Source organism: Choloepus didactylus, chromosome 20 (genome assembly GCF_015220235.1).
Source record: "Choloepus didactylus isolate mChoDid1 chromosome 20, mChoDid1.pri, whole genome shotgun sequence".
Taxonomy (NCBI): domain Eukaryota; kingdom Metazoa; phylum Chordata; class Mammalia; order Pilosa; family Megalonychidae; genus Choloepus; species Choloepus didactylus.
The window spans coordinates 10,541,142-10,566,935 of record NC_051326.1 but is presented as its reverse complement, the minus strand read 5'-3'; positions in this window follow the sequence as shown (position 1 = coordinate 10,566,935).

Here is a 25,794-nt window from a genome sequence, read left to right as displayed (position 1 = left end):
AAATCACTGTAAATGTGAACGCCTTGAGGCCTCCCTTGCTTCTCCAAGGTGATGGGGTAAACAATTTTTCTATGTCGAGCTCAGCTCTGTCTTTGGTCATACTACCAACTACTCTGGGGTAACACTTTGAGGGACAGGCATATTGTATGGTTGAAATACTGAAAAATCAAGCAGCATCTTCCCTTACAGTTTATTGCACAGGAGAGGATTAGCTTATTCTGAGATTTTGTTTGCTCTCCAGAGAGGCCTGTAAGTTTGAGGAATATTTTATAATAGAATTATAGAATCAGAAGTTATGTTTAATATAACATACTTTCATTTTACAGATGTATTGCCTGAGGTCCAGAAAAGTTAAGTGAAATACCTTATAAGAAAAGAAGCTAGGTTTAAAACTCAATTGTCCAAACCCCAATTTCAGTGTTCTTTCCACAGCAAACAATTCATCCTCAAATTGGCATTCTTGAACACGTGTTTTTGCTTCCCTCAAATACACATACATGAATTCTTGTTGAAGAATCCCTATTCAATTATCTAATCTACTCCCCTTACTGAAGATACAGGTGTGCTGGCAGAGGCTATGAGGCACTGCTCAGTGTTTGTGTCAGTCATACTACAGTAACTCCAGGTGCCTCAAATCTCCAAGTGACAATCTCTAACACAGTACTTTTCAAACCACCAGAGAAATGATGCATTAAGGATGCAAAACCTGAATGACAACCTGGAATTAAGGTTAACATTCAATAGCTATGTATATTATTGTAACTCAGGACTTTTAAAAGTATATATTTGCTTGTTGTTCCTGTCGTGTTAGTAACCAATTTTGTACAAAGGGCTCTTATTCTCTTTGTACCAAACACTCGATACAATGTATTTTTTAATTTTTTATGATACATCTTTATTCTCAGTAAATTTCTACTATACATTAAAATTACAATGTACTATGACTTAGATGGTTTTAACAACAAATAATTGACTCAAATTCAAATTATATAGGAGTGATATATATGTATATGTATATGTACATGCATATATATGTATGTATGTTTATGTATATATATTATATATATGTATGTATATGTATAAACAATTTATTCATTTGGGGAAATTTTACTGAATGTTGTTTTAGTTTCTTGGCTGCTAATCTAATATTGTGTGTGGGCTGGCCTAACAACAGGGATTAATTGGTTTATAGTTTCAGGGGCTAGAAGCCTTGCTTCTTTGCAGGTTCTGTACTTTCGGTTGGTTGGCAATCTTTGGGTTCCTTGGCTTTTCTATCACATGGCAATGCACAAGGCTATGTCTTCTCCTTTCTCCTCCAGGTCCATTGATTCCCAGTTTCTGGCTGCTCCTTGTGGCTTCCTCCTTGTGTCCAATTTCCTTTTTCTATAAAGACATCATCCATATTGGTTGGAGGTCCACTCTTGCTCAGTTTGTGCACACCTTGACGAATATCATCTTCAGAGGTCCTTTCTACAAGTGGGTTCAGTTCCCGGGGTGGGAACTGAACATTTCTTTCGTGGGAGATATGATTCAGTCTCAACAGGCATCCTCTGTAGAGGTGCCAGGCATTGTTCTAGGCACTGGATGTGCAGCAGTGAGAAGGACCAACAAGGCTCCTGACTCATGAAGTTACTTTATACAGAGGGCTTGGCTGAAAATAACTAAATAAAAGAACAAGATAATCTTAAATCATGATACATGTGCTAGAGAAAATTAAAGCTTATCAGGAAGTATGGAAGGTTAGATGTAAAAGAAAACATCTTCCAGTAAGACGCACCTAAATACATATTTCCAATGCATGGTTGAGCTGGTAGACAAGTAAACAGATCTTTTAGAGGCAATGAAATGTATGAAAGTTCAAGTTAGGAGATGAAAGCAAGAAGTGACATTGCTCTGGGGGAATCTGTTCATTCTTGATGGACTTACACAGTGGAAAGGTAACTATGTGATCCAGCCATTGAACAAATTAAGGACCAACAAACTCAGTGGGAAAATTAGAAAACATAAATACATCCTTCAGTGGGAGATGAATGGACTTGTATCACTCTTGGCAATGTGTCTAAGTGATTTTTCATAATGAAATAAGAACTATCCTATGAGAATTGCAAACTGAAATCTCTCTTGGAGGTTTGAGTCTAAAATTTACAGTACTGCATCCCACCCCACACCAAAGAAAATATAATTTAATGTGACCATAAATTGGTAGTATCCTCATGTCTTAAGTGGAAGCAAATAGTTTTCTCTGGAATAACATACTTAAGATCTAGAAGTCATCTCAAATTCTCATGGTAGAGCTCTATGTAAAATGCATTCACAATAAAGTTATTAGGTAAATCATACAACTAACCACCATGACCAACAGATAGCAGAAATAACAAACTATGGAATCAGAATAGCAGTGACTACCAATCTGGAGATTATCAGTATATTTGATATTTTCAAAGTAATAAAATAGGCTTTTGAAAATATGATGAAAGAATAGATGTTGATTTTGCAAATCAACAGAAGTATATTTGCAAAAGAACAAAATATATTTGTAGTACATAATTATTTAAATGAGAAATTCAATGAAAAGATTAAATATTTAATTAGACACAGCTGAAGAGGGAATTAGTAAACCAGATGATATTAGCCAAAATGAGGCATGGAGAGATGATGGGATGGAAAATTTGAAAGAAATGTTAAAAGACATAGAGGGTTAGGTGAGAAATTTCTATTTATGTTGTGTTAGTTTTGGAATAGGCCATGTTGCCATAATCAAGAGACCCTAAAATTAAGTTGCTTAAATAAAAGAGAGTTTATATTTTTCGCCACATCGTAGTCAAGAAGTGGTAGGATGTATCTGCCTTTCTCATTGCATGCTTTCCAAGATTATTCAATTCTTCACTATTTCTTCACAATAAGACTATGTGGGGATGAGAAATTCCAGGACAAGCATCTTGGAGTTTTATCTTTTTATCTTTGATTTATAGGCATTCTTTATATAGTCTGGATATTAAATATTTTGTCACTTATACTTATTGCAGATATATCTCCAATTCAAGGCATCATCCAGGTGATGCTTTCTTCCTGAAGACTGGTGTTCTGGGGCTGGCTGCTGGTCATCCTTTGCCCTGGGTCTCCTCTGTCACAGGTAATGTGCCTGGCAACCTCTCCGGGCTACTCTTGGCCTCTCCATTCTCTTTCAGGTTCTGTTGAATTTCAGCTTCTTGCTTCCTGTAGCTTTCTCTCTGTCTGAATTCCTTTCTGCTTATAGAGGACTCCAGTAGTAGGATTAAGACCCATCATGATTGATGTGGATCATACCTTATCTGAAGTAGCCTCATCAAAAGTCCTACTTACTATGGGCTCACACCCACATGGATAGATTAGGTTTAAGAACGTGTTTTTCTGGGACACATATAGCTCCAAGCCACCAAGGGAGGGAGGAGGGAATGACTGGACAGAGCACAGGAACTTGTAGGATGGTGAAGCTGTTCTATAATGATACTATAAGGACAGTAACAGGACATTATGCATTTGTTAAAACCCATAGAACTTTAAAACACAAAATTGAACCCTAATGTATATTATGGACTTTAGTTAATAATATGTCAATATTGATTCATCAATTGTAATGAATGTAATATGATAATGCAATTTGTAAATAACAGAGGAAACTGTGTGAGGGGTAGTAGGAATGTATGGGGATTCTGTACTTTCTGCTCAATTTTTTGCAAACCTAAGCTGCTCTAAAATATAAAATCTATCAATTATAAAAACATAATTTACACAAAACACACAAACAAATCAAGTGATAATTAATGGTTTCTATAACATATGTTCAATGAAAGTTCTAAATGTAGAGAATATAGGATAGATATTTGAAAATCTAATAGCTGCAAATTTTCCAGATCTGATGAAAATGATAAATCTTCAGATTCAAGATAACCCAAAATTCCTAAAGAAGAAAAATCAAGGAAGTCTATACCTAGATATATGATAGTCTAATTATGGGACAGCAAAACAAAGAGAAAATCTAAAAAGCAGGAAGTATGGAAATATGTCAAATAAATGACAATTTAATTGTGGGCTGACTTTTTTCCTTGCAATTTTATTGAGATATAGTCACATACAATAAAGTCATCCAAAGTGTACAATCAGTTGTTCACAGTATTATCTTATAGTGGTGCATTCATCACAATCAAGTTTTGAACATTTTCATTACTCCAAAATAAAGTAATAAAAATAAAAGTAAAAGAACACCCTAAACATACCATCCCCCCATTCCCCCTATTATTCATTCAATTTTTTTGTCCCTATTTTTATACACATCTGTTACTACACTGGATAAAGGGAGTGTGAGCCACAATGTTTTCACAATCGCATGATCATAAGCTATATAGTTATACACTCATCTGAGAATCAAGGATATTGGGCTGCAGTTCAACAGTTTCAGGTATTTCCTCCTAGATATTCTAATACATCAAAAAGTAAAAAGGGATATTTATATAATGCATAAGAATAACCTCCAGAATGACCTCTTAAACACTCCTATCCCTTCACTTACCAAACATTTCTCTGCTGTCCTTTACTACAACAAAACTCTTCAGATGAGTTGTTTAGACTCTTTTATTTTAATCCCTCTCCTCCTATTCTTTCTTAAACTCATTCCATTCAGACTTTCAATTATACCAATTCTTTGAAACTTCTTGTAAAGCATGCCAATGACCTGTATCTTGGTAAATCTGACTAACATTAGATTTTGGCACAGCTGATCTCTGTCTCCTTGAAACATGCTCTTCAGTTGAATCTGTGGACACCAAAGTCTCCTGGTTCTCCTCCTGCCTCAGTGCCTACTGCTGGACTATTTATTTTGTGGAACTTCTCTCATTCCTGACTTCTTAAAGTTGTGCTGCCTTGAGGACCAGTGAGAGTCATCACTTACTCTTTCTTTCTTTCACATATTTCATGTAATCTAGCAAAACATATTGTAGGCTCTCCCTTCAAAATATTTCCAGAATCTCACCAAGTCTTTCCATCCCATGGCTTTCACCCTGGTCTAAGTGGCTGCCATCTTTTGACAGAGTTGTCACATTCACCTGTCTCCCTTCACCCTTGAGCTCTGATGGTCTATTATCAACAATGGCCATGGTGTTCCTTCTAAAATATAAGTCACATCATGTCATTAATTTGTAAAAATCCTCCAATGGTGCCCTGTTTCATGCAGCAAAAGCCCAATCCTTTACCATGGCCTGCAAAGCCTCTGTGATCTCGCCTGCTCTCTCCGACCTCATCTCGGCTCCTCTCTTCTCCACTCCAGCCACACTTCCTGGAACAGGCCAGCTACCCTTGGGCCTGAGGGTGTCTGTTCTGTCCACTCCCCATCCCTGGATAAATCACCTAGTAGCGTCCCTCACCTCCTTCAAGATTTTACTCAAATGTCACCTTGCCAGCCAGCCCTAACACTTTTTTGAGAATTGAAAATTGAAATCCCTCCTCTCAGCAGCTCTATCCACTTGCCCTGTTTATTGTTCTTCATAACATTTCTCACCTTCTAATGCAATGTATATCTTAATTACCGTGTTCACTGCCTGTCTCTCCAGTGGTGTGCTGGAGTTGGCTCGTGCAGCTTGTGTAGATGACTGCGTGCATCTCCAGCTCTGCGTCATTTGGTACCTTGAAATCAGTCAAATCCTACAAAAATGTGGGGTTTTTTTCCTAGTTGTTAAACACTTACCAGCATACCACAGGTCTAATAGAACATATATCTCTTCCACTGGATGAAGAAGTGATTTCTAATTTATTTTGTTTATTGCGGTATTCTCAGCACTTAGAACAATTTGTTAGGTGCTTAAAAATTAGAAAATAATGGAGAGAGTTGATTGTATGACTTTTCTCTTTAATCAGTAAACAGGGTGAATTACATTACAAGGCTTTCCAAGACTAAAAAAGTTGCATTTTCTGGAATAATCCCAACATTGTCACAATGTATTTTCTGATATACATTTGCTAGATTCAATTTTTAATATGTTTTTAAAAAATATTCTATCTATAATCATCAATGGGATTATCCTACTAGTTTCTTTATTATGGTTTCAAATTTATGGTAACCCACTACATGAGTTGAAGAGAATCATTTCAATTTCAATTACCTATAAAGAGTTTGTATGAGATTGGTATTATTTGTTTCATGAATGTTTGCTTTATAGAATTGACCCATAAAAGTATCAGGGTATAGTATTTTCTTTGGAGAAACAGTTAATATTCAACTTGTTTACTGAGTTTGACCACTGATACTTTCTATTCCTTCTTAAATCTATTTTTGTTACTTAAATTTTCCTAGGTATTCATCCTAACCATATATTTGAATTTATTAGCATATGATTACTTTAATCTATGCCACATAGATTATGACCTTTTTTCTTGCCCAATATTGTTTACTTAGGTATTTTTTCCACTTTTAATTATCTGGAAAATAGAATTGGCCATTTTATTTGTCTTGTCAAAGAACACAAACTGGCTTTTGAATCTTCTCTCTATTGTATCTTTATTTTACACTTTTATTAATTCCTTTGTTGCCAGTATTTTTTTAAAATGCCGTTTTATTGAAATATATTCACACACATCCAAAGTGTGCAATCAATTATTCACAGTATCATCATGTAATTGTGCATTCATCACCACAAGTTTTTGAACATCATTCCAAAAAATAAAACTCAGAATAAAAATAAAAATAAAAGTAAAAAAGAACATCTAAAACATTTCATACTCCACCCCCCCCCCCCCATAATCATTTACTTTTTTTCCCTCTTTCTCTACACATCTGTCCATACACTGGACAAAGGGAGTGTGAGCCACAAAGTCTTCACAATCACATGGTCACACTGCATAAGCTATAGAGTTATAAGATTATCTTCAAGAATCAAGGATACTGAATTGCAGTTCAACAGTTTCAGGTATTTCCCTCCAGCCATTCCAATACACTAAAAACTGTAAAGGGATGTCTATATAATGCATAAGAATAACCTCCAGAATGACCCTTGACTCCATTTGAAATCTCTCAGCCCCTGAAACCTTATTTTGTTTCATTTCTCTTCCCCTTTTTGGTCAAACAGACTTTCTCAATCCCATGATGCCACGGCCAGGCTTATCCCTGGGAGTCATGTCCCACATTCCCAGGAAGATTTACACCCCCTGGGAATCATGTCCCACATAGCGGGGAGGGCAGAGAGTCCACCTGCCAAGTTGGCTTAGACAGGCCACATCTGAGGAACAAAAGAGGTTCTCTGGGGGTGACTTCTAGGCACTATTATAAGTAGGCTTAGCATCTCCTTTGCAGTAACAAGCTATAGAAGGGCAAACCCCAAGATCAAGGACTTGGCCTACTATGATGGTTGTCCCCAGTGCTTGCAAGAATATCAGGAATTCCCCAGGTGGGGAAGTTTAATAGCTCCATATTTGTCCCCAGGCCCTCAAGGAGGCTTTTCAAATACTATTTTATCCTTTGTCCAAATTACTCTGGGATGTATTGGGGCTTCACGCTAACTTGTACAAACCAACCAGATCTCACCCCCTGTTCAAGGGTCCATGTAATTGTGGTGTTTGAATAAACTGACTATACAAGTTAAAATATATAGTGTGCTACAGAAAATAAAGATTTTCCACAAAATAAACATCTCTACCTTTGGTCTGACAGAAAAGTCGAAATTTTAAACCACTGTCAATATCATCCTTTTCCTTTTAGTTCTAATCAAGTCTGTTTTGTTCATATCTCTAATTGAAGTCTGATCTCTTTTAAGAGAGGGGTCTTATATTGTTTCTTTTAAGGAGGAAGAGATAAGGCATGTCATATGCTGATGAAAATGACCCTTGTGAGGTAATAATTGATGATCTAAGAGAGAGAGAAAGGAAATGGAGAATTGTGGTTGCAGTGGCCTTAAACAGGAGAAAGTGGTTGAGAGTGTGTACACAGATGGACTACAACACAGATAAAATCCCCATTCTAATAAAGTGTCAGAACACAGAGTGTAATCTCCTACCATAGTAGGAAGATAGATCTGGTGGCAGGACTCTGGGAAATTGAGTCTTCTTTGCTTCAATTTTGTCTGTGAAGTAGGAAGCAAGGTTTTCATGCTGGACAGACAAATAGAAAAATGCAACAGAATAGAATTCCGAGAAACAGTCCCACAAATACTTGGGTTCTTGGCATGGGAGAAGGTAGCGCTGAGAATCTTTCCCACTGCCTGGTGGTTGGAGGGCTGTGGACTAAACTGTACAGGGATGACAGCTTTGCATAAGGAAAAATAAAGATGCATCTTTGCCTGTCACATCACAACATCACATGTAAAAATTAATGCCAACTGAGTTAATGACTAAAAAGTGCAAAGAACAACTTTAAAACTTTTAGAAGAAAATATGAAAATATTTTTATGGCTTTATGTCTTCATGTACAGAATAATGTTTTAAAAGAAGATACAAAAAGGCAATCCGTAGAGACAAATATCAATAAAGTTTCATATAATAATTAAAAATGTAAGCCACATGAGGTAGAAATATCTTCAACAAACAAAGGATTAGTATCAAAACAAGAATTGTTATGAATTAATAAGAAAAAATCACACAATTGATTATAAAAATCTAACAAGGATGGAAACCTCAAAGGCCATTACACGTATGAAAAGGTGCTTAATCTTATTAGTAATCTGGAAACTATAACTTTAAATCACACTGAGAAACCTTTTCAAATCTCCCAGATTTACAAAATTTTAAAACAATGCAGCAGGCTTTATGCAACCAGAACTTTCATACACTGCTGATAGGAAAGTAAGCTGGTATAGTTGGGGGGTACTTTCATTTTTATATGTTTTTATTTTATTTTAATAAGCATGAATTGATTTTATTTGATGTAAATTTAATTCCATAAAATTAAAATGTTATTTGATATTCTATATTCCAACAATCTACCTAGAGGTAGATGCCACAGAGAATTTATTGCACATATATGCCAGGAGTCATGGCCAAGACTCTTTATAGCATCATATTTTCATAATTGCAAAAAACTGGCAACAATCCAAATGTCCATCAAAAGTAAAATGTGCATGTAATTTGTGAAATATAAACTGCAGATACACACATCCACAGGGAGGAATCTCACAAACATAATGTTGAGTAAAAAATGCTTTAAAGTCAGTTACATTAGAGTACATTCAGTAGGAATCTATTTACATAGTCATAAAATTCAAAAATAAGTAAAAGTAAGTAATGTATATTTTAGGGATATGTATAATATATATTTTCAGGTAAAACTGTAAGAAATAATTGATACAAATTTAGAATAGTGGCTATATCTGGGAGGAAGGAGATGTGGTTAGGAAGGGGCATATGGGATTCTTCTAATTTACTATTCTTTAACCTGAATGATGAGTTTATGTGTGTTCATTGTAACATTTTTTAAAAATCTAAACCTGCATGTTAAAACTATTCATTTGGAAATATATATATATATATATATATATATATATATAAATTTTAAACATTTAAATTACACACACATGCAATAAATATAAAGAAGGTTAATGTGGTTATGAGACAGTGTGATAAGGGATTAGGGCACAGGGAGCAAAAGAGCAGGGCCTTACTTTCTGTTAAGGGAGAAGGTATATGCCTGAGTAGGTATGGCTTGAGCTGAAACCTGAATGATAAAAAGGATCAGGCATGTGAAGATCTGAATGAGAAAATGAGCATATTAGAGCATGATATGGTGCTTGGGTTTGGTGGCAGAAGAACAAAAACTGTCTACTCCTTCTAATCATAGCACTGGCATCATTTCTCACACGTAGAGCCACTTTTTCTCTCTAGATGCCCCACTTGTTTCATGTTTGATGTGAGGAACTTAAACTGCATTCATTCACTCACATATTTATTACATACCACCGATGGGTCAGGCACTGGGTCTCTAGATAACACAGATCAGAGAGAAATATTGGCACAGTCTGCATAATGGGTGGATGTAGCATATTTATGAAAGACTTTATTTACACTGCCAATGTACAGGACTGTAACCTGTTACTTAAGGACACTTGAACTTGGTTAAGGGATTGATACCTTGGGCAAATAAGTGGAACTGTGGTTTATGGGGAAAGTGGGTCCATGACCCACATCAAGAGGCCTGAGCATGCTGGCATCTGTGATCCTCAGAAGTCCATGTGCTTTCTGACCACACCCGGGGATAGGACATTAAATAGATAGTAAAAGTAATAAGCATCAAATGTCAAGAGATCTGTTTAGAGAAGTTCATCCACCCTTGTACCTTGGTGTAAGTTTGAGTTGATTTCATATAAAGGGGCCCCAGCCCAAGGATTTTCTGGATTTTGATTTGTTTCATTTGTTTGTTTTTATTATTTTTTTTCATAATACTAATTATAGTAGAGCTAATGCCTTCCTTTTCTCCAGATGTCTTCATGCATCCTTGTTCCTCTTTTTTCAGGTCAAGGTTGCCAAAATTATGGAGTTGTCATTTTTTATAGGCTGTAGGGATACTTAAATCCAGCTAGAAAGCAATATAAAATCTATGAGATTTACCTTCTCCTCGTCAAGTTTATTATGACTGTAGAAATCTATCTGGTAACCTAGAGTAGCTCACGTGGTCTCCATTGACCCATCCTGAATATCTACTTCTCTTTCGCCAAAGTGCTTAATTCAGCATCAAGGAGGAACATTTCCATTGACAAAGAACCTTTCACTTTATCCCATGGTGCAGGAGAAGAAAAATATGATTTCCACTCTGAAGACACATTTTGAGGCTCATTTCTTACTAAATGTATAAACAAATCCCAAAACTTGCTACATTTCAGAAACATCCCTAATAACAGCCAAATTGTAAACTAGGGGTATATCAGGTCATGATACTAGTTGCCAGACTAGACTTGACCTGGATATCACGAGGAGACACTGAGTCACAAAAGAGGTGATCCGGAAAGCTACAATCCACTGAGTCAACACATGAGAATTAGGAGACACAGGTAGTTTCTGGGAAGTGGTCACATGGTAGCTGTTCTCCAGAGCAGAGCTCAACTCATTCTACCAAATGGAGTCTTCCTTGCCAGAACTGTTTGAAATATGGGGCCCATTCAGGCTCTAAAGCCCTTTCTGCCCACAGAATCTTAGACACCACCTGGCTCCTGAAAGTAAGCAAGTTGTATTGGACTAGACTTTCTTTTACAGTCCTCCCCACTCAGGCATTCTGTGATACACAGATGTCTTTTACTGAAAATCTGTGAGCACCTGGGTCAGCATATTGCAAATCCTCATTGCTTATAAAGAGAGCTTTCTGAATGAGTTGGTGAATGGAGAGGTCCATTTTGTTGGGAAATGTCAATCTTCCCTATTGCACATTGAAAAATTTTGTTAACGATGCCTTCAATATCCCACTTTGGCCAATATTCTGGAGATAAGGGGTTGGAATCCAATTTTTCTACCTATTAGATGATGACTCTGAAGTAGTTTCTTCATCTTTTTCCTGTAAACTTTATAGTTTTCTCCTTTATAAAGAATGCGTTAATTCTCTTTCATAGCTATTTCATATGAATTACATCAATTATTGAATGTATGCCTACTAAATTCCTGCAAAGTTATGTGTTCTTTAGATGATATTGCTTTTATCATCATCATTATTATTAGCCCCAGAAATAGTCATCATTCGTCATTAACAAACATTTATTGAGGCTTGAAAAGGCACTGCATTTGGTGCTGGGGATGGCAGGAGAAACATTTTGCACAAGGTCTGTGCCCCAGCTTGTGATCTAACTGCAGACAACAGGAGCCAAAAGACTAGCGCAGGAGACCAAGGCTATTCGGAGTATGGGGATGGAGACATGCCTGAAAACTGAGTCTCAGAAGACATAGATCCTGAGCTCTTCAGTTAATTTGCAGATGAGGTTGTTGGTTAAAGGACATTAATACATGTGGTTGGAAAGAGGCGGGGGCACATACAATGCCACCCTCTGTCAGTGGATCTCTGTACTCATTAATTTGGCAGGCACCCTGCCTTATAAATTACATTTTTTTCCTTCCCTAGTGGAAAAGAAGTTTACAGCAGTAGCTCCCAGATAATTTTAACCAGAATCGGAGAGAGCCAAGCTCATAGAGGTTTGTATTATAGGAACTCTGTGGCTGATAAGAAAGGCATTTGAACAGATCCAGGGCAAACTTTCACAGAGGAGAATCCAGACTGAAAGAGAGAGGACCTGAGGTGGCTCTATTACACAGTCACAAAACACAATGTGGCCACAAAGCTAACAGCTCCATTCTTTGGAATGTAGCTGGCCTGGAAATTGAACTGTTTCTTCAGCAGGGATCATATTTCACCTGCCGAGGGGATGCAGGCCTGAGGAGATCAACCATGTTATCTGGTCAGTGTCATGCTGGTGACTTTGGCATGTGGATGGATGCATGAATCTGAAAACGAATAGTGTTTCTGACCTTGACCATATCTGCCTATGATGTGGGAAACTGAATGTTATGTCCCGAAGTGTTAGGGGAAAATTATATACATACATTTATTTTTACAGAGCTTTGTCAGTAGATATATATGTATTATCTGAAAGAGAAGTGAGTTTTTCATGCTTGCAGGGAGTTGGAAGGAGACAAGGAGGGAGTGTTGGGAACCAGGGAACAAAAAAAAAAAAAAGAGAGCAGTGGGAAAGAACACATTTATTCCAAAAACAATTTACTCACCCAGTCATTTTCAGTATTCTTCTTGCTATTACTGAGACAGAGAAAGAACGATGATGCTGGAGGGGAGCTCTCTTTATCTCTCTCCCTCAGCCAAAGCTCCTGCTGACAGACTCTGCCCAGGAAACATTTTTGTCTGGCAGTTGTCTCTGACAATGCCAGTTTAGGTGGACGACCACAGGTCTGAGTGCCCAAGCAATGCAGATGGGCAGAGAACACTCCTGGCCTTACCTAAATCCCCATTCTCTCCTGCACCTGCAGGAGAGATCAGACCACAAGGGCAATGGCAGGGGGCCCCCAGTAGACTCAATGCAAGTTCAAAAAGAGGAGTTATGCCTGGGAAAGGCTGGGCTCCACAACCACAGTCTCACAGAGCTGTGGAAGGCATTGTTCTTATGAGCATCTTATTTACCCAGGCCCCTGCTCTCTGAGGATTCCAAATGCTCTACAAACATATTTAAAGTAAACATCCTGCTTTTGCTAATACGTCCTCTCATGCCCGAGTTTGTAGCTTGTAGCAGGTGAGTATTGGTTGGTTGGTTGTTTTGATTTTTATTTGTTTTAGAAAAACAAATGTGGAATTGGAATATGAGGCACCAGACTACTGGATCCACTTCTCCAGTCCATCTGCCAATGGCTGATGCAAGGCTCTTCTCCTTTAATGCCAGACTTTCCTATTTCTGGTTTATCCAGTAGCTTTTCAAAGACTCTACTTTTCAACCTACAAAGAAGCACAGCCATGTCCTCCATTCTGTCTTACCTTTTAGGGTCTTAGTCAAAAGGGTGTCTCTTACTGATTTCCTGAGGATCCAAAAACATATGTCTCTATCATATTGGCCTAGGGGTGGGATGTTTCTCAAAATAAAATCCTTAAATCTTCTCTTATTTCTCAGTCATGTTGGGGGACAGAGTGAAGGAGGCAGGAATAGCAGGAATAGCGTTTTCCAGAGTAGTACAGGGGCAGCATGAAGAAAGAGAAGGGTTCAGGTATGGAACATGACTTGGGCTCTATCATTTTTGGAAGCCATTACCAGATTCTGGGTGACAATATTATTTCAGAGTAATACTATGCAAATAATGTTCCATGAATAGAATTTCTATAGGAGTTGGTGGAGTGGGGCTGGGGGTGGGGGCTAGGCATAGCTAGGGATTTTTTTTCAACTATTCAGTTATACTTGAATAGTTGAAGTTCTGCTTTAATATATATTTATATTGAGCTTCCGCGTACTGTTTTTTTATATTGAAAAATAGTTCACTTGGTACAAGCATAAAATCAACATTTAAACATTTGAAGTACACTTTTTTTTTTTGTAGAGCAACTGCAAGTACCGTATTAAAGAGTAACGCACACACCACAATATCAGGCATGGGCAATAGTCTTTCCTGCACCCTCAGCTAATTGTCCTGGAGCTGGGAAGGCAGAGCTGTGTGAAAAGGGGGAAATTAACACACCCCATTCCGCCATCCTTTCAACAGACTGGGAACACCCATACACAGCGCTGCAGCCCAGAACCTCCTTTGGGGGACGGCGCTCACCTGTGATGTAGCACAGTCGTCCCTCAACAGAGGACCCGGGAGTGCACGGCTTGGAAGAGACCCACTCGCAAGTCCCAGGGACCATACGCCAATACCAAAGACTTGTGGGTCAGCGGCAGAGACAAACTGTCGCAAGACTGAACTGAAGGATTAGACTATTGCAACAGTTTTAAATCTCCAGGAACACCTGGGAGATTTGATTATTAAAGCTGCCCCCCCTTACTAACCACTTAGACACACAACCCATATGCAGGGTGGTCAACAGCAATTACACACACAAGCTTGGTGCACCAATTGGATTCCGTAAGACTCACACCCCCACCCACCACAAAGACAAAGTGGGGGAGAACTGGCTTGAGGGGATTAGGTGACTTGCAGATGCCACCTGCTGGTTAGTTAGAGAAAGTGTACTCCATGAAGCTGTAGATCTGACAAACTAGAGATAAGGGTTTGAATTGGTCTACATATCCTAAAAGAACCCTATCAAGTTAAGCAAATGCCAAGAGGCCAAAAACAACAGAAAAATTTAAAGCCTATGAAAAAACCAGACGATATGGGACACCCAAGCCCAAACACCCAAATCAAAAGATCAGAGGAGACACAGTATTTGGAGCAATTAATCAAAGAACTAAAGATGAACAATGAGACCATGGCACAGGATATAAAGGACATCAGGAAGAGCATGGCACAGGATATAAAGGACATGAAGAAGACCCTAGAAGATCATAAAGAAGAAATTGCAAGAGTAAATAAAAAAATAGATGATCTTATGGAAATAAAAGAAACTGTTGACCAAATTAAAAAGATTCTGGATACTCATAGTACAAGACTAGAGGAAGCTGAACAGTGAATCCATGACCTGGAGGATAACAGAATGGAAAATGAAAGAACGAAAGAAAGAATGGGGAAAAAATCAAAAAAGTTGAAATGGACCTCAGGGATATTATAGATAATATAAAACATCCAAATATAAGACTCACTGGTGTTCCAGAAGGGAAGAGAAGGGTAAAGGTTTAGGAAGAGTATTCAAAGAAATTATTGGGGAAAACTTCCCAAATCTTCTAAACACCATAAATATACAAATCATAAATGCCTAGCAAACTCCAAATAGAATAAATCTAAATAAACCCACTCTGAGACATATTCAGATCACACTGTCAAATACAGAAGAGAAGGACCAAGTTCTGAAAGCAGCAAGAGAAAATTAATTCACCACATACAAAGGAAACAGCATAAGACTAAGTAGTGACTACTCAGCAGCCACCATGGAGGCGAGAAGGCAGTGGCATGACACATTTAAAATTCTGAGAGAGAAAAATTGCCAACGAAGAATTCTTTATCCAGCAAAGCTCTCCTTCAAATGTGAGGGAGAGCTTAAATGTTTCACAGACAAATGCTGAAAGAATTTGCTAACAAGAGACTGCCCTACTTGAGATACTAAAGGGAGCCTATTCTAGTTTGCTAATGCTGTGGAATGCAAAACACCAGAGATGGATAGGCTTTTATAAAAAGGGGGTTTATTTGGCTACACAGTTACAGTCTTAAGGCCATAAAGTGTCCAGGGTAACACATTAGTAATTGGGTACCTTCACTGGAGGATGGCAAATGGCATCCAGAAACTCTCTGTTAGCTGGGAAGGCACGTGGCTGGTTTCTGCTCCAAAGTTCTGGTTTCTAAATGGCTTTCTCCCAGGACGTTCCTCTCTAGGCTGCAGTTCCTCAAAATGTCACTCTTAGTTGCACTTGGGATATTTGTTCTCTCTCAGCTTCTCCAGAGCCAGAGTCTGCTTTCAACAGCTGTCTTCAAACTGTCTCTCATCTACAGCTCCTGTGCGTTCTTTGAAGTGTCCCTCTTGGCTGAAGCTCCTCTTCAAAACATCACTCACAGCTGCACTGAGTTCCTTCTCTTTGAGTCAGTTCATTTATATGGCTCCACTGATCAACTCCCACCCTGAATGGGTGGGGCCATGCCTCCATGGGAATATCTCATCAGAGTCATCACCCACAGCTTGGTGGGGCACATTCCAAGCAAATCTTATCAGCACCAAAACGTCTGCCCCGCAAGACTATATCAAAGATAATGGCATTTGGGGGACACAATACATTCAAACTGGCACAGAGATCCACCATCAGAGAAACAAAGAAAGGAGAGAGAGTTATGGAGAAAGGTTCAGTACTAAAGAGATTCAGTATGGGTATGTTAAAGGACATTAAGAGAGAGGGGGAAAAATATATCTGACAAACATAAACCAAAGGATAAGATGAATGATTCAAGAAATGCCTTCACAGTAATAAAGTTGAATGTAAATGGATTAAACTCCCCAATCAAAAGATACAGATTGGCAGAATGGATCAAAAAAAAATTAACCATCAATATGTTGCATACAAGAGACTCATCTTAGACACAGGGACACAAAGAAATTGAAAGTGAAAGGATGGAAAAAAATGTTCCATGCAAGCTACAGCCAAAAGAAATCAGGATTAGCAATATTAATCTCAGATAAAATAGACTTTAAATGCAAGGATGTTATGAGAGACAAAGAAGGCCACTATGTACTAATAAAAGGGGCAATTCAACAAGAAGAAATAACAATCATAAATCTTTATGCACCCAATCAAGGTGCCACAAAGATTTTTGCCAGTACATGACAGAAACACTGGCAAAACTAAAGGAAGCAATGGACGTTTCCTCAATAATTGTGGGAGACTTCAACAAATCACTCTCTCCTATAGATAGATCAACCAGACAGAAGACCAATAAGTAAATTGAAAACATAACAATCTGATAAATGAATTGGATTTAACAGACATATATAGAGCATTACATCTCAAATCACCAGGATACACATTCTTCTCTAGTGCTTATGGAACTTTCTCCAGAATAGATCATATGCTGGGACATAAAACAAGCCTCAATAAAGTAAAAAAAAAAAAAAAAAAAAAAATTGAAATTATTCAAAGCACATTCTCTGACCAAAATGGAATACAATTAGAAGTCGATAACCATCAGAGACTTAGAAAATTCACAAATACCTGGAGGTTAAACAACACACTCCTAAACAATCAGTGGGTTAAAGAAGAAATAGCAAGAGAAATTGCTAAATATATAGAGATGAATGAAAATAAGAACACAACATACCAAAACCAATGGAATGCAGCAAAAGCGGTACTGAGGGGAAATTTTTAGCACTAAACACATATGTTAAAAAGGAAGAAAGCCAAAATCAAAGAACTGATGGATCAACTGAAGAAGCTGGAAAATGAATAGCAAACTAATCGTACCAAGTGGAAGAAAAGAAATAACAAGGATTAAAGCAGAAATAAATGACATAGAGAACAAAAAAAAAACAATGGACAGGATAAATAACACCAAAAGTTGGTTCTTTGAGAAGATCGACAAGATTGACAAGACCCTAGCTAGACTGACAAAATCAAAAAGAGAAAAGACCCATATAACCAAAATAATGAATGAGAAATGTGACATTACTGCAGATCCTGATGAAATTAAAATTATAAGAGGATACTATGAACAACTGTATGGCAACAAACTGGATAATGTAGAGGAAATGGACAATTTCCTGAAAACATACAAACAACCCAGACTGACCAGAGAAGAAACAGAAGACCTCAACCAACCAATCACAAGCAAAGACATCCAATCAGTCATCAAAAAGCTTCCCACAAATAAATGTCTCTTCACAGGAGAATTCTACCAAACTTTCCAAAAAGAACTGACACCAATCTTACTTAAAATCTTTCAAAACATCAAAGAAAATGGAACACTACCTAACTCATTTTATGAAGCTAACTTCAGTCTAATACCAGAACCAGGCAAAGATGCTACAAAACAGGAAAACTACGGGCCTATCTCCCTAATGAATGTAGATGCAAGAATTCTCAACAAAATACTTGCAAATCAAATCCAAAGACACATTAAAAAAAACATACACCATGACCAAGTGGGGTTCATTCCAGGCATACAAGGATGGTTCAACAAAAAAAAAAAAAATCAATGTATTATAACACATTAACAAATCAAAAGAGAAAAATCAAATGATCATCTCAATAGATGCTGAAAAAGCATTCAACAAGATCCAATATCCCTTTTTGATAAAAACACTTCAAAAGGTAGGAATTGAAGGAAACTTCCTCAATGTGATAAAGAGCATATATGAAAAACCCACAGCCAGCATAGTACTCAACGGTGAGAGACTGAAAGCCTTCCCTCTAAGATCAGGAACAAGACAAGGACGCCCAATATCACCACTGTTATTCAACATTGTGCTGGAAGTGCTAGCCAGGGCAATCTGGCAAGACAAAGAAATAAAAGGCATCCAAATTGGAAAGGAAGAAGTAAAACTGTTATTGTTTGCAGATGATATGATCTTATATCTAAAAAACCCTGAGAAATAGACGATACAGCTACTAGAGCTAATAAACAAATTTAGCAAAGTAGCAGGATATAAGATTAATGCACATAAGTCAATAATGTTTCTATATGCTAGAAATGAACAAACTGAAGAGACACTCAAGAAAAAGATACTGTTTTCAATAGCAACTAAAAAAATCAAGTACCTAGGAATAAACTTAACCAAAGATGTAAAAGACCTATACAAAGAAAACTGCATAACTCTACTAAAAGAAGTAGAAGGGACCTTAAAAGATGGAAAAATATTCCATGTTCATGGATAGGAAGGCTAAATGTCTTTAAGATGTCAATTCTACCCAAACTCATCTACAGATTCAATGCAATCCCAATCAAAATTCCAACAACCTACTTTGCAGACTTGGAAAAGCTAGTTATCAAATTTATTTGGAAAGGGAAGATGGCTTGAATTGCTAAAGACACTCTAAAAAAAGAAAAACAAAGTGGGAAGACTTATACTCCCTGACTTTGAAGCTTATTATAAAGCCACAATTGTCAAAACAACATGGTACTGGCATAAAGATAGACATATTGATCAATGGAATTGAATTGAGAATTCAGAGATAGACCCCCAGATCTCCAGGTGACTAATCTTTCGTAAGGCCCCCAAAGCCACTGAACTGGGACCTAACAGTCTTTTCAATAAATGGGGCTGTGAGAGCTGGGTATCCATATCCAAAAGGATGAAAGAGGACCCCTACCTCACACCCTACACAAAAATTAACTCAAAGTGGATCAAAGATCTCAATATAAAAGAGAGTACCATAAAACTCCTAGAAGATAATGTAGGGAAACGTCTTCACAACCTTGTATTAGGTGGCCACTTCCTAGACTTTCCACCCAAAGCACAAGCAACAGAAGAAAACATAGATAAATGGGAACTCCTCAAGCTTAGAAGTTTCTGCACCTCAAAGGAATTTCTCAAAAAGGTGAAGAGGCAGCCAACTCAATGGGAAAAAACTTTTGGAAACCATGTATCTGACAAAAGACTGATACCTTGCATATGTAAACAAATCCTACAACTCAATGACAACAGTACAGACAGCCCAATTATAAAATGGGCAAAAGATATGAAAAGACAGTTCTCTGAAGAGGAAATACAAATGGCCAAGAAACACATGAAAAAATGTTCAGCTTCACTAGCTATTAGAGAGATGCAAATTAAGACCACAATGAGATACCATCTCACACCAATTAGAATGGCTGCCATTAAACAAACAGGAAACTACAAATGCTGAAGAGGATGTGGAGAAATTGGAACTCTTATTCATTGTTGGTGGGACTGTATAATGGTTCAGCCACTCTGGGAGTCAGTCTGGCAGTTCCTTAGAAAACTAAATATAGAGTTACCCTTCGATCCAGCGATTGCACTTCTCGGTGTATACCCGGAAAATCTGAAAGCAGTGACACGAACAGATATCTGCACACCAATGTTCATAGCAGCATTATTCACAATTGCCAAGAAATGGAAACAACCCAAATGTCCTTCAACAGATGAGTAGTTAAATAACATGTGGTATATACACATGATGGAATATCACGCGGCTGTAAGAAGGAACGATGTTGTGAAACATATGACAACATGGATGAACCTTGAAGACATAATGCCAAGTGAAATAAGCCAGGCACAAAAAGAGAAATATTATATTCCACCACTAATGTGAACATTGAAAAATGTAAAACAAATGGTTTATAGTGTAGGATATAGGGGAATTAGTGATAGAGAGCAATTAAGGAAGGGGGAATGATAGCCCAATAAGAACGGATAAGCTATCGTGGGTAAAGTTAAAATTCTGGGAATGCCCAGGAATGACTATGGTCTGTTAAATTCTGATAGACATGGTAGGAACAAGTTCACAGATATGTTACTATATTAGGTTATTTTCTTGGGGTAGAGTAGGAACATGTTGGAAGTAAAGTCATCATCTTAGGTTAGTTGTCTTTTTCTTACTCCTTTGTTATGGTTTGTTTGAAATGTGTTTTTTTTGTATGTTTTTAAAAAAATTTTTTATATAGTTGATTTAAAAAAAAAGAGTTAATTAAAAAAAAAGAAACAATGAAAAAAGTATGCAGAGCCCCCTTGAGGAGCTGGTGGAGAGTGCAGGGGTGTTGGGCTTCCCTGCCTTGATGGTTGCTGATGTGCTCACAGACATAGGGGATTGGTGGTTTGATGGGTTGAGCCCTCTACCACAGGACTTGCCCTTGGGAAGACTGTGGCTGCAAAGGAGAGGCTAGGCCTCCCTGTAATTGTGCCTAAGAGCCTCCTCCCGAGTGCCTCTTTGTTGCTCAGATGTGGCCCTCTCTCTCTAGCTCAGCCAACTTGGCAGGTGAAATCACTGCCCTCCCCACTACATGGGATCAAACACCCAGGGGAGTGAATCTCCCTGGCAACGTGGAATATGACTCCCGGGGAGGAATGTAGACCCGGCATCGTGGGACAGAGAACATCTTCTTGACCAAAAGGGGGATGTGAAAGGAAATGAAATAAGCTTCAGTGGCAGAGAGATTCCAAAAGGAGCCGAGAGGTCACTCTGGTGGGCACTCTTACGCACAATATAGACAACCTTTTTAGGTTCTAATGAATTGGAAGGGCTGGTGGTAGATACCTGAAACTATCAAACTACAACCCAGAACCCATGAATCTTGAAGACAATTGTATAAGAATATAGTTTATGAGGGGTGACAATGTGATTGGGAAAGCTGTGTGGACCACACTCCCCTTTGTCTAGTTTATGGATGGATGAGTAGAAAAATGGAGGAAGAAAAAAAAGGGGGGGGGCATCCAGTGTTCTTTTTTGCTTTAATTGTTCTTTTTCACTTTAATTTTTATTCTTATTGTTGTTGTGTGTGTAATGTCAAGGATTAATTTTGGTGATGAATGCACAACTATATAATGGTACTGCAAACAATTGAATATATGCTTTGTTTTGTATGACTGCACAGTATGTGAAAAAATGAATAAAATACTAACAGATGAGGTGATATTCTTAAGGGCTTATTAGTACTGTCTGTCCCATAGTAAATACTGAATAGGCATTTATTGAATGAATGTTCATATATATATGCATGTGCATGCACACACACACACCACTCAGAAACCTAAACCACTTTTAGTCCTACAACCTGAAGAGCACTCTAATTTAATCCAGGTTGGCTCTTTCACATGTAGTCAAACCACACTAGATGAAGCAATTTCACCAAAGGAAGCTTTCCTAGAAGTTTTGTTTTTAATGATCATCTCTGTGTTTTCTTTTGTTTTGTTTTCAACCTGCCAGTAGTTTTGCAATCAGACTTTGTTTTATAGATTTTGCTTTTAAGAAAACACTGACTTTTCTATATAACTTGAAAGTTGACAGCAGTACTGGAAAAATGTCAAGAACAATTCACAAAAATGCCAATACAGGGTATACTTCAACAGAAGGAATACATCTTTGGAAGATTCCCTGTCTGGATTAATTAGTGTGCTTTGTAAGTCTCTCAAAGGAATATTTTAGAGCTGCTTTTATAAGTAGTTTTATCCACGGCATAGAAGTCCTGAACAGGCTTTTAGTCTAGCCTTAAAACAGTGATATCTCCTCTGACAATCCCTGTCCTTTGATTTAAAGAGATTTCAGGAAGACTCATTGTTAGCTATTGTTATGAGAAATTGGCTCCTCAGCATGGGGCTTAATCTTTGAAATGATTTTTTTTTCCCACTCCTAGAATATGTATGACATTGCAAATAAGGCCCTATTATTAGATGAAATCAGAACACCAGCCCAGAATTCTATACAGGTCACCTCCATTCCCTGCTAAAAGGCATCACCTGGCATACTTGAGGTGGCATGAGACTGACAGATTCTGGAAAACTGCTCCTGCAGACGTTCCCGTCTGTAGCTGCTGATCCCCTTGCCCTGACTCCATCCTAGATTCCTTGATGTGGATGGTGGGTGAGATAAGAAGGGGGCACTTTATTTCTGAAGTACTTTTTAAAATTTATTCTGCCATCCTATAGGCAGGGATGAACTAAAAATAGCATCTCCATAGCTTTCTGCTCTTCTCTTCTTGCTCTGAGAGACACAGGTCATATTTATCTTCTAAACCAGAAGCTTTAGATTTATTGCATCACTGCTTTAATAATTGCAGAGCATATTTATGTAAAACTATTTTCCTTTTCAAAGCATATTTTCAAACATCATTTCATTTGATGGAGCAGGGTAAGGTAGGAGGGAGAGGTGGCTTTTATAAAAGTATTTCCATTTTACTTTGGAAAAAACTAAGGACCAAAAAGGTGAAGTGGCTTTAAAAAGTCCAACAATGACTGCAAAGTTCAGGGCCTTATCCACCACTTCTGATTAAAACCCACAGAAACATTTCTCTGCCTTGTTAACAGGTAATTTACACCTGAATATTGGGTCCATATTTCATTCCATCTCAAAGGATACTTCACAGAACTGGGCGATGTATGGGGAGAGCGAGGCATAGGAAGCTGCTGAGTCAGAGAATGGCTGAAGATGGAGAGACGCGGGATTTACGTTGTCATCATCATAAAATGTACAGATAGAGAAGAACCAAAGCATAATTTGATATATTTATAATTGAGCATTTATTGAGCCCATAATAAATGACAATTCCAGGAATAAGATTATATTCTTGGGATACAGGGCTGTTACACAGTCTTTTGAGAGGCACACATTTAAATAAAAATGGAAAAACCACACACATAAATCTTCTGGTTCAAGATGGCAATTTGAATCCTACGCAATTAATTCTCCTCTCTCACAAATTCATACTTGCTTGACTTTGCATGTGTGCGCACACACACACACACACACATACACACGAGAAATTTGTGTCAGTACAGATAAGACAAGGAAGAGTTTATAGCAAATGTCATATTGACAGTATCCGGTTGAATCCTGGACTGATATATTCAACATCCAGTAACTGTGAAGCCATATGATAGAGGATGTAAATGTATAACTGGAAGGGAGGGAATAATTGGGAGCAATAAACTAATCTACCACATATGGCCCACGAGAACTTGGAAAAAAACCTATTGTATTCCTAAAATCATTCATAAACTTGTGATTTTTAGCTCATCTACCTCCATCGTTACCCACCCATATCCCTCTCCCTTTCCCATCCACCTTATCTCAGGTGGGTTTAACTATGTGACTTGTGGCCAGTGGCATGTACCAATGGTGACAGCATTCCCGGCTCAAGCCTAGGCCTTCAGAAGCATTTTGCATTTCTGCTCACCATCTCACGCTCTTGTGACCCACCACAAGACATGTCTGCTGTCCCAAAAAGAGAAGATATTTGGCACAAATCTGAATCTGACCTGGAGTCAAGCCCATCCTAAAGCAAAGTCATAGGTGACTTTCAGAAGCAAGAAAAATAAGTGTTTGCTACTATATGCCCCTGATAACTTGTGGTTGTTTGTCACAGAAAATTACTGTGGCAATAATTGACACATCCTGGCACTCACTCACTCCACTGGGCATGGAGCACAGGCTATTTAAAGTACGGGCATTTCTGACAATTAGGGAGAGGCAGCAGTAGCCCAGGTAACTTCAGGGTTTCACGACAAACCTGAGGGGGGGAAGCAAAAACTATTTTGCAGACAGCAGCAAGGTTCATCACATTGCTCTCTGCTCATCACACTGCTCTCCGTTCATCACACTGCTCTCTCTGGTTGTTGTAATGCTACTGGGATGTCAGTCAGGCAGGGGCACCCCTAGCGCAGGCAGCAGGAGTTGGAGGAGAAGGGTTGAGAGCAGTAGGGTCAAGTTTTAACTTTGGAAAATGCAATTGGTGTGGGAGGTGATTAAAAGTGGACAGAGCTTACTCTGTAAGATGCTAGGTAAAAAGGGTGCCTTGCTGCAGCAGCCCCCAATTTGGAAATTTGTAACATCTAGTAAATGAGGATAGGGTCCTTGCTAAGTAAGTTCAGACTGCCACAATAAACGCAAATGACAGACACCTACAAACACAGAGAAACACACTGAGGTCAGAAGATGAAATCTTCCTGCTGCACAAATGCCTGTAGCTATAGCTATAGCTTCTTCCCTATTCCTTATGTACAGTTGGTCCTTACCAAGTGTGCCGGTTTGAATGTATTGTGTCCCCCAAATGCCATTATCTTTGTGGTCTTGTGGGACACACATTTTGGTGTTGGTTGGATTTGCTTGGAGTGTGCCCCACCCAGCTGTGGGAGATGATGCTGATGAGATGTTCCCATGGAGGCGTGGCCCCGCCCATTCAGGGTGGGCCTTGATCAGTGGAGCTATATAAATGAGCTGACTCAGAGAGAGGGAACTAACTGAGTGCGGCTGGGAGTGATGTTTTGAAGAGACGCAAGCTTGCTGGAAAGGAACGCCCTGGGAGAAAGCCGTTTTGAGGTCAGAGCTTTGGAGCAGACGCCAGCTGCCTTCCCAGCTGGCAGAGGTTTTCCGGACGCCATTGGCCATCCTCCGGTGAAGGTACCCGATTGCTGAGGTGTTACCTTGGACATTTTGTGGCCTTAAGACTGTAACAGTGTAGTGAAATAAACCCCCGTTTTATAAAATCCTATCCATCTCTGGTGTTTTGCATTCTGCAGCATTAGCAAACTAGAACACCAGGCAAAATAAAAGTATAGATAATAGCACAAATTAGTCAGGATATCACCAGTTGCTTGCCAAGGAAATGTCCCCACTTTATTTGGCATTCCTTATGTGGACATTTATGGCAAAAAAACAGTGGAGTGAAGGAATGTGGTAGATTGAATGATATACCCCCTCAAAAGACATTCTTAATCCTAATCTGTGTTCCTGTGGGTTTGAATTTATTTCTAAATAGCACTTTTTGGAGATGCTATTATTAGTTAAAATGTGGCCAATTGAATCATAGTGGGTCTTAATCCTTTCTATTGGAGGCCTTAAAATGAGAAGAAACCAGAAGCCAGGGGTCAGAGGAAGCTGGAATTCAGGGGAAACCAGAACAGACTCAAGGAGAGACAGATCCCCATGTGACTGGAGGCAGAGATGCAAAGAAGTCCCAAGAATTTTAGCCAGCCAGCACCAAGACACTAGACTCTGGGGAGAAAGCATGGCTTTGCCAAAACCTTGATCTTATAGGTCTGGCTTCTGAAACCAT